Source organism: Pan paniscus, chromosome 16, assembly GCF_029289425.2.
Source record: "Pan paniscus chromosome 16, NHGRI_mPanPan1-v2.0_pri, whole genome shotgun sequence".
Classification (NCBI taxonomy): domain Eukaryota; kingdom Metazoa; phylum Chordata; class Mammalia; order Primates; family Hominidae; genus Pan; species Pan paniscus.
This window is the reverse complement of record NC_073265.2, coordinates 59100676-59113096: the sequence shown is the minus strand read 5'-3', so window position 1 is coordinate 59113096 and position 12421 is coordinate 59100676. Positions and strand designations below refer to the sequence as shown.

The window sequence follows — 12421 nt, the reverse complement described above, 5'->3', positions numbered from 1 at the left end:
CTCTGTTCAGCACCCTATTCCTACTGCCTATAATCATTTCTAGCACATAGTAGATGCTCAGTAAATATTTGTTGAATAAATGGGCAGGTATTTTACCTAAATTATTTCACTGAAATTTTATAATAACTCTGTGACATAGATGGTACCACTTGACTTTAAAGAAGAGGAAGCTGAATCTTAAAGAGATTCAGTAACTTGCTCAAAGTCACAGAGGAACAAATCCAAGTCTACCCGAATACAGCATTTCTCCTTGTTTTGGTCTGCCACGTGCCCTTCAAGTGCAAGATCATGGATGAAGACAGAGCAGCAGCTCGTGTCTGTGAAACTTATTATGTGGTTAAATAAAATATTTGGCTTTGTAAAAGGGCAGGCTCTAATGGCAGCTCCAAATGCTCACATAACTTCCATTTGTATGATGTTGTAGACCTTACCATGTAATTAACATCGACCTTCTTGTGGCATTCTTACTGCAGCCCTGTAAGGAGGGTGGGAGGTGGAACTGTTCACATTTTAGAGATGAGGATGATATAGCAAGAGCAGGAGAATAAAAAACAACTCTCCTCCTCCATAATTATGAGAATCCAAAGGGTTAATGGAGTGAAAGTCATCTGTGAGTTGTAAGACACCGTACCTGGTGTGCAATTACTGCTGGAGCATTGGGGAGGGGATTTGGAGAATGAGATGCTCACAACTACAGTAATAGCCGGCAATTATTAGGTCCCGACTATATGCCAGGCACTGCATTCAGCACTTTACACTGAGTATCTTATTTAATTTCTGCAGCATTATTAAGTCGATATTGTTATTCTAGATTACACATGAGCCAACTGAAGCCCAGAAAGTGATTCTACCAAAGTCACACAGCTACATGTGGAGGAACCAAGACTTGAGTCCAGGCATCCTGACTCCAGTCTGACTTAGTCACTATGCTAAACTGTTCACCTGGTCCTGATCCTTTGACAGGTACCTGTGGTCATTGATGCAACCCATCAAGTAGGAAATTATGACCTTTCCCATCACCTCCAAGGATGACCAAAAAATGGCCCCAAAATGAGATGTGCCTCTATGGAGTGATTTGGGTCCTTGTCTTTCAGCCTGTCATTCCATTATAGCTTTGCTTTTTATTGTTAAAGATGATTCATCATAAGAATTGTCCCATTCAAAAAGGAAAATGGCCACCTGTCGGGGGGTGGTCCCTCCTTCTATTAACCAGGTATAGATGCTCCTTGACTTATGATGGGATTATGAGGTGATGTCCCAATAAGCCCTCTGCAAGTTGAAAATATTGTAACTCTAAAATGTATTTAATACACCCAACCTACTGAACACCTTGGCTTAGCATAGCCTACCTTAAACTTGCTCAGAACACTTAGGTTAGCCTGCCATTGGACAAAGCCATCTAACACAAAGCCTATTTTATAATAAAGTGCTGAATATCTGTCATTTATTGAATTGAATACTGTACATTACATCAAAATTGCAACTGTTTCACATCATCATAAAGTCAATATGTCATGACGTTGCACCATCAGAAGTTGGGGACCATCTGTATAAGTTATCACCTTAGTTCATAGACTACGTAGGCGTAGCATGAAAGAGTTAAACCTCCCTCCCCACACATACACAGGGCACAGGGCTGCTGCGCTGGGTGGGAGGGTGCACTTAAGCAACCTAGAAAACAGCTTAGTATGAATTTGGGTACCATGTATGTAGAAGAAGTAGATTTCCTCCTCCTGTAAATAGCTGGGAAGGTCCACACACACCTCCTACTACCAAAATGCAAAAAAAAAAAAGAGAGAGAGATGGCCATTGTGTACCAGGGACCTGCAGAAGACATAATTGCTAAACTGGAGGACAGTCACACTTTCAGCTTTTGCAGCAGGTCTGAATAGTAGCAAATAGGAGCCAAAGCAAACAAAACTTCAGAAATACAGCTGATGAAGGCCCCGCCCCTGAAGCGTAGATTTTGCGCAACTTTAGAGTAAGAACTCTTAAGCCATTGTCAGGCCATTCTCAATACAGGTGAGGGAGCATCTGCTACAGTGTGGATCAGTCAGAATGGGGGCCAAGGTGGGCATGGAGAAGCAGGGGGTGATCCCCCTACAGATGACAGAAGGATGTTCCAGAGCAGTAGTAGGGCCTCACCTTACCAGGCTAAGTAAGGTATTTCTTCCTCACTCATGCATCCTAGGAGGTGAGAGTGCCATTGACACAAGATCCCCACAGGCGCTATAGCTATATATAGTTTGTTATTTTAGATCTATATGTATGTTTAAATGGTTGGTTAGAAACTCTATGCAGTTGATTCTATGGTCTGCATTCAGTCCTTAACTAATTCCCTTTTCTCTTTATAAAACCCTGAGCTTCAAGAATCATTCTTGTCATTATGAAGAGAGGTAATCCAGCCAGGCAGATCCTATAGCAATTACGGTTAAGGATCTGGTACCTACCCATGGAAAATATTGGTGGACTTGTGAGTTGCTACAAACTAGTTGGATGGCAATTAAACTTAATGGATCAAACTCTTTTATACTTCTCAAGTTGGTCGTTCTTATTCTGAAAATATGCACTAATAGCCCAATATATGGTGATGTTCCATGCACATCATTAAAAATAGCAACAATCTGGAAATAAGCTAAATGTCCAATAATAGGGGGTGCTTAGGAAAAGGGGTGCATCTCCTTACTGAACTATCAAGGAGCTGCTAAGAATTCTGCCTATGAAGACTGTAATAATATGAACATGCTTACAATGTAGAGTAAAAAAAAGCACTCAAAATGGAAAGCATATTGATTATAATTCATACAAAATTAAAATCACCCTCTACACTAGAGTGAAGTCAGCACCTGAGCTACGTTCATATAAGGATCTAGGTATTTTTAAGCCTGCTTGGTTATCTTGTGAGGTGAGGTCACAATTTCCATGTGCTGGTTTCCATGAAGGTTTGGGGGAGAAGTGCCCTGAGTGTGTGCACCCCAGAGGGGTGGGGTATTGGGGAGCCTGCATCACCTGCCCCCAACATTTTGATCCCCAGCCCAAATTCATAGACCAAGCCTGAAGGAGTGAGAGCTACACGTGGACACTGGGCACTGTTTTCAAGCAGTGGTCAGCCAGTTGTTCTGGTGTCCGGGTTACCAACTGTCATGTAGAATGGAGAACAGGCGCATTCTCAGCCTTCTTGGCAGACCCCGCATGGCAGCTTCGTGGCTGGCTGGCTGCATATCCCTTTGGCACCTGGAGGTGTTGCTGCTCTCAGCGGAGGTGACGGTGAGGCATTTTCACCCCGCCTCAACATCTGAGGTCTCAGACATGGACATCACCAGGGGCAACACTAAAACATGACAGATGCTACACAGGATCAAACTGCCTGGCTTGTGAGCACACACGAGACATACCCACAGGAATCCAGGAAGCGTGTGTGTAGATTTGACGGGCAGGGCAGAGCCGGAGAAACAAAGTGACTGCTTGGGCTAGGGTGGCCTGCAGAAATCTGAGTGACCTGCACCAAAAAGCCTAGAGGAAAACCTGTCGAAATACTAACAGTGGAAGAGGGAGGAACAAAGGGATTCTGGGCTCCAGAGTAGACAGATGACCTTAGCAGCACCCCTTAGAGATGGTAAATGGGGCAGGGGTGGGGAGGGGGTGTGCTGTCATGTGCAGCAAGAGTCCCTGAGTAGACTGCCATTCCCCTGCAAATAATGACTAGCGACAACCTCATGCCTTCCTCAATTCCCGCTGAGTTCCCAGCATGAACCAGTTACTGCCCTAGAAACAAGAAGATGCAACCCCCCCAGGACCTCCCAGCCCAACACCACCGCCACCCTCTCACTCTGTGCTGCAGTCACTCGGCTTTCTTCCAGCTCCCAGCCACCTCAGGGACTTCACACGTGTGGTCCCTTCTGCCAAGAACACCCTTCCTTCCCCTCCTCCTGATTCACCTGACTCACGGTTCAGGTCTCAGCCCACACAATGTCCCCTCCTCCACATGGAGCTCATCTCAACCCCAACCCCATCAGTCCCATGGTTTTCTGTGCTCAGCACTCCCTGATTTTTCCCTTCACTGCATGTCTTAGTTTATAATTTTAGATGTAAGTCATCTGATGGGCTGATGTCTATCTAGCTCCCTAGCTAAACTGTGAGCTTCATGGGGGGAGGGGCTGGGCGTGGGCTCAGCACTGTGGCACCAGGGTCCAGCATGGGTGCCCAAGGCAGACACTAGGCAAATATTTGCTGGATGGATGGATGGATGGATGGATGGATGGATGGATGGATGAGTGGGTGCGTGGATGGATAGGTGGGTAGGTGGGTGGATAAATGGATAGGTGGGTGGATAGTTAAATGAAGTATAAAATAACATGTTATGATAGGAAACAGTGAAAAGTTTAGTTGTCAGGAAGGAAGAGTGTTCAAAATGACCCTGGAGGGGAAGGAAGAGGCAGACGGAGCAGCCGCTGGTAAGTCACACCAAAAGCAATGATGAGTCACTGATGGAGTCCCAAGTAAAAGATGAAGGGGGTTAGTTCAGCACTGGGGGCAGAGGGGAGGTGACATCCAGGGGACAGCAAGAAGGAGACATAGACTACAAGTCTCTGGTGTCTATCCATCTTCTAGACCTTCAAGCCGGCCCACCTACCTCATGCCAGGCCACCTGTGACTAATGCCTGGCACTGCAGACCCCCAAGCTGCCATGCCCTTCCCAACCCCACCTTGCACCTGTGCTGATGCCAGCTCTTGACTCTGCGTTGGGCCCCGGTGCTCCCTGGGAAGCTGGCACAGGGCTTCTGGCTCTGCCTATGGGGTCTGGGCCTGGACTCCCTGTCAAAGTCTCTGGTGAATGCCCTGGCCAGGTCCCTGCCTATAGAAGCCATGGAGGCCAGGACCTAGTGGAGACTGAAGAAGAGAAACCTCTCTGCTCCTCATACTTGTGTCAGAGAAGGCTCTGCCTCCTAAACACACCCTGGGCCAGGAGCCTGGAGACCTGGCTTTCCCTGCCACCGGGCCCTCGGAGCACCTGAAAGCACACCCGTGGAAGAACCAGAGCTAGAAGGAAGCTGTCTGAGTCTTCAGTGGCCACCGTGACAACATGTCACAGACCGGGAGGCCTAAACAGTAGAAATGAATTTTGCCACAGTGCTGGAAGCTGAAAGCCCGAGATCAAGGTGTCAGCAGGGTTGGGGTCCTCTGAGACCCTGTTCCTCGGCTTGTCGTTGGCCATCTTCTCACTGTATCTTCACTTGGTCTTTCCTTTGTGCGTGTCCGTGTTCCAATTTCCTCTTCTTCTAAGGACACCAGTTTTACTGGATAAGGACCCACCCCAGTGACCTCATTTTAATGTAATGACCTCTTTAAAGACTGTATCTCCATATACAGTTACATTCTGAGGAACTAGGGGTTAGGGCTTCAACATATGAATGTGGAGTGTGGGGAGGGACATAATTCAACCCCTAACAGAAGCCCAGGGCTCAACAAGAAAAGCTTTTCCTACTCCCCACAATACAGACTGGACCCCAACTCTGACACTGAAGGTAAAGAAGGCAACGGCAATCTGGACAGGCTTTCCCTGGAAACACAACAGGGGGCATCCCCAGCCCGTTAGCCCTCCCCACTGCAACCCCTAGGGACCCCGCTCCTCCCAGTCTCCCGCTCTCAGATACCCCTGGAGGCTAATTGCTTGGCAGGAAAGTTGCAGAGGGCAAGAAAAGGCCTTGAGCAGGTTTGGAGCTCCTCTGAGATAGGGCGTCTCCAACCCAGAGCTTATCAGCATGCTGCTGGGTCAGGATCCAATAATTAGAATGACATTCCCAGAGCAATTTGGTCGGAGCGTTTGCCCTTCCATTCATGCCAGCCAGACGGGACCTCTGGTTTGCTGTTTCTGAAAAACAAGAAATTCCAGTAAGGGATTAATGACTTAATTATAAATGTGGCTTGGAAACGTAAAGGTTATTAAGAAGGGGAAAAGATACATGCTAATAAGAGACACGCTATTAACAACAGAATAAAGATTCATTGTTGGTGCCGCCGTAAAGTTTTCCAAGTTCGGTAATAAAAACCACCTGGCCTGCGCGAGCGCTGGCTGCCATGGCGACAGAGCCCGCAGCACTGGAGCTATCTAATGAGGCCTGTCTCCCCATCTCTGATCATGCTCCCTTCGCTTCTTGGGCTCCCTGGTAAAAATGGCCAACAGGCCTCAAATTACTTCTGGAAGTTCTGGGCCTGTGCCCATTTGTTGGAAGAGCACAGTGAGGCTTTGGGAAGCCACCAGACATTGCCGGGCCCATAGGAGGACTCGGACATTTGGAGCACCTAAAGGCAAAGGCCCATCAGTGGGAGAACCGGAACATGGAACATGTTAGAGCTGGAAGGAAGCTGGGGGTTCCGGGAAGGACCTTTAGCCGTGGCAGGTCAAAGTCAGTGTCCTCCCACCCACAGGGATGAAGATGTAACCCTGAGCTCGGAACGCCACTACTGTGCCTGTGAACTTTGAATATTGGGATGGAGTTTTTCTGCTTACCAGGGATTATACTCGGTGCTCTGTTCACATTGTTATTCAATCTGTACAACCAGCTTGTGAGGCATTATCATTTCTGCATTTCACTGATGAAGACACAGAGGTTCAGAAAGATTAAGGCATGCACCCAAGGTCACAGAACTAACAAATGGCAGAGGTGGGATTCAAACCCAAGGCCAGGGCTCTTTTCACAGGAGGGTTGAGGAAGTCAAAGGAAATAAGCTTGCTTTTCCACTTAGACTAGAAGTTCCTTGAGGGCAAGGGCTGAGGTCTTCTGCCCCACCATCCTCAGACACAAAGCTCCAACCCAAGATGCTTCACAATGACCTGGGCCATAGAATTGACAAGTCAGGCTCCTCTATTAATGAACCAGCTGTGCCCACGTTCCTCGCCCAGCCCCACCTGGCCACCTGCTGTCTTACTAGATGTGCCCAGGGAGCAGCCTGCCAGAGCTTCCTCAATGGCGAATTGTTCTGCTCCATCATTTGCAGGTTGATGGAGTGTGGGAAGAGTAGAGAGGGAAGGAGCAGCTCATCCCACCCACACCGTCTCTTCTGCCCTAAGTTCAACGATTCTTGTGTATGTGTGTAAATGTATGGGCTACATGAGAAAGTTTTTACATGTATATAATGCATAGCAATCAAGTCAGGGTGTATAGAGTGCCCATCACCCAGGTACATACATACATTAAGTAAAGTCATCCTACTCTGCTATCAAACATTGTATTTATTCCTTCTATCTTAATGTATGTTTGTACCCTTTAGCTCACTTTTCTTCATCCTTCCCACCCCCCACCCTCCCCAAGTTCAATGGTTCTTGAATCATTGAATTGAGGCGGAGTTGGCAGGTCCTGGCAGGCAGTAACAGCAGTCCTAGGTCTCAAGAGACTGGGCAGAATGTCCTGAGGGATGGATGTGGGGCAACTGGGCGATGGACACCCCTGAGAGTGTTGAAAGGCCCAGCCATGGGGGCAGGGAGCTGAAGCCAAGCTCTGCCACTGAGCCGGCCAGCTCCACAAGGAGTGAGTGCTCCTGCCCTGCTCACCACGGACCCTGTGCCTGGCACAGGGTAAATACTGGTGGACTGGGCTGGGTATAGTGGCTCACACCTGTAATCCCAGCACTTTGGAAGACCGAGGTGGGCAGATCACGAGGTCAGGAGTTCGAGACCAGCCTGGCCAACATGGGGAAACCCCATCTCTATTAAAAAATACAAAAAGAAAAAAAAAATCCAGGCTTGGTGGCTTGCACCTATAATCCCAGCTACTCAGGAGGCTGAGGCAGGAGAATTGCTTGAACCCAGGAGGCAGAGGTTGCAGTGAGCCGAGATCGTGCCACTGCACTCTATCCTGGATGACAGAGCAAGACTCCGTCTCAGAAAAAAAAGAAAAAAGAAAAAAAAATGAAGACATGACAACACTTTGCTGTAATGAGTAGACATGTGTGCACATAAAGTACCTTGCACAGTTCCCTGGCATGGGATAGACACAAAAGATGACGGGCTCCATCTCACCTCCTCCAAGTAATCCAACACTAGCCTGCTCTTTCCAAACCAAACACCCTTACCCCTATTTGTGCTTGACCTCAGGTGTCATAATGTGTCTAGTGCCTCCTCCTCCACCCTCACCCCTCTCATGCCAGAACACATTCCTGAGGCCCTTAAAGGAACCACTCCTGAAGCTCCAATGAACTTTAACTTGGGACCTCGCTAGACTGCCCTGGCCTTGCCCAGCCACACCCAGCTTGCAGCACCTCCTGCTTCCTGGAGCACTGTGGCTAGGAGAAAGGAAGAGAAGGGAAAAGGAGGAAGAAGGGTGGGGGCTTCTAGGCACCACAAAGGAGCCTCTGAGAGGGAGAAACCAGTGTATGGGAGCTGGAATGGGCTAGATCTGAGTCTACTCTCTACTCCTTGCCAACCTCCTTTAAGCCTCAATTTTCTCATTTGCAAAATGGTGATAACTTCATTCGAAGGGTTGCTATGGAGATAAGAAAACACTTGCAAGTTCTGACACATAGTAGGTACACAACCAATGTTCCCTAACTCTACTTTTGTTATTAAGTGTGCATTTTGCTTTCAATGGCATCTGATTGAGAGGACTTGGAAATGTTGTTTTGCTTTGTTTTGTTTGTCAATGGGGATTTTTAATGAAGACACTTTTAGCAGCCAGCACACTCCCACTCTAAATAGACTTCAGGTGTGACCTTGATCCCAGGAGGTTCTCAGTCCTACAAGGTGGGCCAGCACCTGTCCCCCAGGGCAGTGTCCTCTTGTCATCTGGCCAGCTTCAGACCAAAGCAGGTCAGCCCTTTCATCAGCTGCCTCCTAGGGAAGAGGGGTGCAGGCAGTGGGAGGGTTGGGGCAGCAGAATTGCGACGGGAGAAGGCCTCCAGGGTTAGGGGTGGGAGCTGGGAGGTGAAAGTGCAGGGAAGGGAGCTGGGGGAGGGAGCAGGTGCATCTAAAATGGGGAAACTGATGAAGAAATCTCCATCTAATTAGACAGGCTGCAGTTTTAATCAGACAGAGTTTCCTTGGCAAAACCTGTTTGCATGTTTTCTGTCATTCAGCCAACGTGTTAATTAGGCAAATAATATTAATAATGATATTCACTTTGGGAAAGTTTGGAGAAGAGGGAAAGGTGGAAGTGACAGTTTGGAGTTGGACAGGCAGGAGCAGAGAGGGTGTTGTAATTCCCTGGCAGCCTGAGAGAGTGACAGGAAGGGGGCTGAGAGAGAGGAAAGCCGTGGGCAGGGCCCCAGCCCTGTCCTACTGTCTGGGCATCTGCTCTTCTCCAAGCCTCAGTTTCCTCATCCGCGCAAGGCGAGAAGGATGACACAGAGCCCCTTCCTCCTAAGTTGTGGGAGAATGCCCTGAGATGACGCGGGAGCTGGGAAGGCCCACTGCAGCCCTGGCCCAGAGCTGACAGGAGGGCCTCTGCGCTTCCTGCACACACCGTCCACCCCCACCTGACCTCCACCTTGTCAGGGTCTAGGGTCCTCCCACACCAGCAGGGAGCAGAGCAGGTGTGAGGTGAGGGCCCCAAAAGCCCTACAGAAATCTCAGCCACCCACTGCTCCCCAATCTCAGGCTGGGCTCTGGCGTCCTTCCTGTCTGCTGAGCTCCAGGGACTGGGGGACAAAGAGGCTCCCACAGGTCCCTTTTGCCTCTGCCTCACAGCCCAGCCTGTCAAAAGCCAGCTTGCTCCCCTGACCCCTCCAGCATCCCAGGTCAGAGGGGTCTCTCAGACATTTGGAGCCAGTCCCCCCTGCACAGCTCCAGCCTGGGTTCCTCCTCCCTCCCTCCCCCCACACCCCACATCCCACAAAGCCAGAGGCCAAAGTACCCTCCTCAGCTCTTCAGTCCTCTCCAGCTCCCCACAGCACAGCTACCTGGAGGACACAGGCTCCCGGGCCAAGACTAGGGGAAAGCAAATGAGCGATTTCACTGGATATCGGGGCAATTCTCGGGAAAACCAAAAACTCACTAATTACGATGAATAATATCTCCAAGCAATATTTTAAAAGGTAAAATTTAATGCAAAATGTCTATTGCATTACTTTCCATTTTTACATATACTGCATTGAAATAATACTTATCTTGATTGCCAAGTTTTGGGGCACCCCCTTAAATGTTGTGCCCTGGGGCAAGTGCTTCATTCACCTCACCTGAACTAGCTCTGTTCCTCGACATTGGCCCTCAAGACCCTGGCTGAGGGCAATCACGTGGCCTTTCTGAGCCTCAGTCTCCGTCTGTCTGTCTGTCAGATGAGGCTGACAGGCCGCCCTGCAGGGCTGTATGGGTTGGAGGGGATGGTGCACCATGTCTAGCACAGCCCCTGATGTGACCGGGTGTCCTGTGGCAGCAGAGTGGGGCACCTGAAGGCCATGGCCTCCCCTGGGCTTGCTGCCTCCAGCCTGGGTACTGCTGAGTTCTGGGCCCGAGTGAGGAGAGGGGACAGGACAAGGCTAGGGACCCCAGCACCCAAGCTCCTGCCTTTACTGTGAGGAGAACCCTTCACTGAGGGAACTAAGGCTTTCCCAAGAACCCTGCCTCGTAGGACCTCAGCTGTTTGTTCCTGAGTCCCTGACACTGGGGGGCACTGTGGGCATGAGGGGCATCCCCAGAGGTCCTGCCCTTGGAAAGCAAGAGATGAAGAAAGCGGACCTCCCCCAACCCCACTCAGACACACGTCCCATGAAGGGTGAGGGATGAGAGCACCTCTGAGTGGCACTAGAGTGGGGACGACACTGGAATGCTTTGGAATACGTCATGATTCAGTGGAAACAGAAACAGAAAGGGCGTCAGTGTCCAGAAACGTGGGCTTAAGTATTGATTCTTTGTCTAGCAGCAGGACAAGTAGCTGGAGAGATGGTCAGAGTCCGTGCATGGAGGGCCCCCTTTGCCAAGTGCAGGGGTCTGGGTCCCCCACTCCCTGTGGGCAGAGGCTGCCTCCAGTAGAGAGAAGAGACGTGTTCTAGAGAGTGTTGGAAGGATGCCGCTGGCCACGGGCAGTGAGGCAGGTGCATGGGAGGGGATGGGGACAAGCAGCAGGGAGCACGGGCTGCCACATGGCTACTGAGAGTGACAAAAAATCAAGACAGTGTCACCACTGCTGACCTCGTGATCATACATCACAGAAGGAACCTTACTAACCAGCCCAGGAACCTCCTTCCTCTCCATTACTTGGAGCCCCTCCATGACCTCCCAACCAATCTAAGCTTGGACACATCCTGTGATAGGGCACCCACCCCACGGATGCTGCCTGACCGTCAGGCAGCTTGGGCTCCTCTTTACTTTGGATTAAAATACTTCTAGTTGCAACACTTATCAATGCTCCCCGGTCTCTCATTCTGAAATGCATAGAAGTGCAGCCTCTGGCCCTCAGGGCTCTTTAGCCACCTGAAGCCAGCTGTCTTGAGCCCCTACATCTTCCCTCTCCAGGATCTGTGCCCCCCTCCCCCAGACAGGCCATCACAGACCTAATACTGCATCTGTGCATGCTCTCGCTGAGCACCTACTGTGTGCCAGGCACCAAGGCTGGGCATCTTCTACCAGGGTGACTGTCATTTAATCCTCCCAGCAAGCTTGAGAGATCGGGCTCATTGCCCCCATTTTACAGGTGAGAAAACTAAAGCTCATAGTCATGAAAGGTACCCAAGCTTTCTCAGGAGGTTAGTCATCAAAAAGGCTAGAACTCAAGTGTTGATACAGTGCCCCACAGTCTTTTCGGAAGAAATCCCAGGTTTCTGCTCGGGGAGTTAGTTCTGTTTTGAGCCGTAACATACAGCAACTCAATCCTCACACAAGCCCTGTGAGGGGAGCTCTGTCATCCTGCCCATTCTGCGGAGAAGTCATGCAAATGATAAAATGTACAGCTCTCCAGGGTCTGCACTTCTGCATCTGGGCAAGAAGAACCAGGCTATTCTGGCCCTTGCCAGACACCATCCACCATTCCAGAGACATAAAAAAATGCTGGCTTTAATGTATTTACAGTGGAGCTAGCACCCCAACAATTAATACTTCCCACTCCCCTTAAAAATCTCCAGCCCATCTTTGCACTTCACCTTCAGGGAGAGGCCGGTGAGCCCTTTTAACTGCAGCCAGAAGGACTTGGCTGGTGTTCCTCATGCCCAGGGTCAGACATGCACACAGCACACCTCCCAGCCAGCCATGAATGAGGTGATTATGAGCTAAGAACCTTTGATTCCAGGACCCCAAGTGAGCACTGACCAGGGGTAACCCCAAAGGCAGCTCTTGAGGAAGGCATGGAAACAGTGCCTTACCTCCCCTTTGCAGCCACAAAAGAGCAGTTCTCTTTTGAATGGCCCCGCACCCCGGCTTCTGCCCTTGCCTGCTGCCTTCAACCAGGCAGCTGGAATGCAGTCCTAGACCACAGAGGGTCGGGCTGGGGCCCTG

General features: G+C 49.8%; 1 long non-coding RNA gene across 1 annotated transcript; it reads right to left on the bottom strand.

Annotated features, from left to right (window-relative positions):
- Positions 1–4361: 4361 nt before the first annotated feature.
- On the bottom strand, positions 4362–12117 carry LOC130540855 (uncharacterized). The gene is made up of 5 exons (XR_008954858.1): positions 12070–12117; positions 9849–9922; positions 6512–6594; positions 5655–5872; positions 4362–5279 (listed from the first exon to the last, which is right to left on the bottom strand). It is a non-coding gene; the product is annotated as an uncharacterized LOC130540855 (long non-coding RNA).
- Positions 12118–12421: the final 304 nt, after the last annotated feature.